Source organism: Styela clava, unplaced genomic scaffold (genome assembly GCF_964204865.1).
Source record: "Styela clava unplaced genomic scaffold, kaStyClav1.hap1.2 HAP1_SCAFFOLD_51, whole genome shotgun sequence".
In the NCBI taxonomy this organism is placed as follows: Eukaryota; Metazoa; Chordata; class Ascidiacea; order Stolidobranchia; family Styelidae; genus Styela; species Styela clava.
Genome location: NW_027556610.1, coordinates 80001 through 82500, shown reverse-complemented (window position 1 = coordinate 82500; position 2500 = coordinate 80001). Strand labels below are relative to the sequence as shown.

General features: G+C 56.2%; 1 non-coding gene across 1 annotated transcript in view; it reads left to right on the top strand.

The window, feature by feature from the left end:
• Positions 1 to 2432: 2432 nt before the first annotated feature.
• LOC144419211 (small subunit ribosomal RNA) overlaps positions 2433 to 2500 on the top strand; it is a 1810-nt gene continuing 1742 nt past the window's right edge. The window contains exon 1 of the ribosomal RNA XR_013473920.1: positions 2433 to 2500. This exon is cut by the window's right edge and continues 1742 nt beyond it. This is a non-coding gene — a ribosomal RNA (small subunit ribosomal RNA).

The following is a 2500-nucleotide window of genomic DNA, read 5'->3' as shown; positions in this document are numbered from 1 at the left end:
AGAGCGAAAGACAGTAATTTCGAATGAGCCAAGAAAGAGCGGTGCGGGGCCGGTCGGAGCGCACCCTTTTCTCGGTGGCTGGCGGGCGAGAGAGTGCTGCGTCGCCGGCATCGGCGTCGAAAGAAGCCGTGCCGAAAAAAGTTAAAGTACAAACGTGCAAGCATACTAACCTAACCCTAGGTAAGGCATGTCAGAGCGAAAGACAGTAATTTCGAATGAGCCAAGAAAGAGCGGTGCGGGGCCGGTCGGAGCGCACCCTTTTCTCGGTGGCTGGCGGGCGAGAGAGTGCTGCGTCGCCGGCATCGGCGTCGAAAGAAGCCGAGCCGAAAAAAGTTAAAGTACAAACGTGCAAGCATACTAACCTAACCCTAGGTAAGGCATGTCAGAGCGAAAGACAGTAATTTCGAATGAGCCAAGAAAGAGCGGTGCGGGGCCGGTCGGAGCGCACCCTTTTCTCGGTGGCTGGCGGGCGAGAGAGTGCTGCGTCGCCGGCATCGGCGTCGAAAGAAGCCGAGCCGAAAAAAGTTAAAGTACAAACGTGCAAGCATACTAACCTAACCCTAGGTAAGGCATGTCAGAGCGAAAGACAGTAATTTCGAATGAGCCAAGAAAGAGCGGTGCGGGCCGGTCGGAGCGCACCCTTTTCTCGGTGGCTGACGGGCGAGAGAGTGCTGCGTCGCCGGCATCGGCGTCGAAAGAAGCCGAGCCGAAAAAAGTTAAAGTACAAACGTGCAAGCATACTAACCTAACCCTAGGTAAGGCATGTCAGAGCGAAAGACAGTAATTTCGAATGAGCCAAGAAAGAGCGGTGCGGGGCCGGTCGGAGCGCACCCTTTTCTCGGTGGCTGGCGGGCGAGAGAGTGCTGCGTCGCCGGCATCGGCGTCGAAAGAAGCCGAGCCGAAAAAAGTTAAAGTACAAACGTGCAAGCATACTAATCTAACCCTAGGTAAGGCATGTCAGAGCGAAAGACAGTAATTTCGAATGAGCCAAGAAAGAGCGGTGCGGGGCCGGTCGGAGCGCACCCTTTTCTCGGTGGCTGGCGGGCGAGAGAGTGCTGCGTCGCCGGCATCGGCGTCGAAAGAAACCGAGCCGAAAAAAGTTAAAGTACAAACGTGCAAGCGAACTAACCTAACCCTAGGTAAGGCATGTCAGAGCGAAAGACAGTAATTTCGAATGAGCCAAGAAAGAGCGGTGCGGGGCCGGTCGGAGCGCACCCTTTTCTCGGTGGCTGGCGGGCGAGAGAGTGCTGCGTCGCCGGCATCGGCGTCGAAAGAAGCCGAGCCGAAAAAAGTTAAAGTACAAACGTGCAAGCATACTAACCTAACCCTAGGTAAGGCATGTCAGAGCGAAAGACAGTAATTTCGAATGAGCCAAGAAAGAGCGGTGCGGGGCCGGTCGGAGCGCACCCTTTTCTCGGTGGCTGGCGGGCGAGAGAGTGCTGCGTCGCCGGCATCGGCGTCGAAAGAAGCCGAGCCGAAAAAAGTTAAAGTACAAACGTGCAAGCATACTAACCTAACCCTAGATAAGGCATGTCAGAGCGAAAGACAGTAATTTCGAATGAGCCAAGAAAGAGCGGTGCGGGGCCGGTCGGAGCGCACCCTTTTCTCGGTGGCTAGCGGGCGAGAGAGTGCTGCGTCGCCGGCATCGGCGTCGAAAGAAGCCGAGCCGAAAAAAGTTAAAGTACAAACGTGCAAGCATACTAACCTAACCCTAGGTAAGGCATGTCAGAGCGAAAGACAGTAATTTCGAATGAGCCAAGAAAGAGCGGTGCGGGGCCGGTCGGAGCGCACCCTTTTCTCGGTGGCTGGCGGGCGAGAGAGTGCTGCGTCGCCGGCATCGGCGTCGAAAGAAGCCGAGCCGAAAAAAGTTAAAGTACAAACGTGCAAGCATACTAACCTAACCCTAGGTAAGGCATGTCAGAGCGAAAGACAGTAATTTCGAATGAGCCAAGAAAGAGCGGTGCGGGGCCGGTCGGAGCGCACCCTTTTCTCGGTGGCTGGCGGGCGAGAGAGTGCTGCGTCGCCGGCATCGGCGTCGAAAGAAACCGAGCCAAAAAAAGTTAAAGTACAAACGCGATGCTAATGAGCGAGCCGTTGTCTCGACTAATATGTAGGGGGCGTTCGATCGAGCGTCTGGCTTGAGCGCTTGTCGGCCTAGCAGAACGGTCGCATTGTTATGCCCGGGTTTTAGGCACCGCTGCAGGCGGCCGGCAGAGCTCTTGTTTGTGCGAAACTGAATGGATCGAGCCCGAGAGAGGGCGAGCAAAGAAAAAACGCAAATCGCTCCGCCTGGCACTGCCGGCGAGAGCGTGGACGTCGCGGCCAGCGACTGTCGAAGCTGAGTACGGCTGCAGGCGATCGCCTCGGTCTTAAACGAATGCGACGAGCACGCGCCGGGCGGCCCAGCAAGGGCCGAGCGCAGCTGTCGCAGCTATCTGGTTGATCCTGCCAGTAGTGATATGCTTGTCTCAAAGATTAAGCCATGCAGGTGCAAGTACGA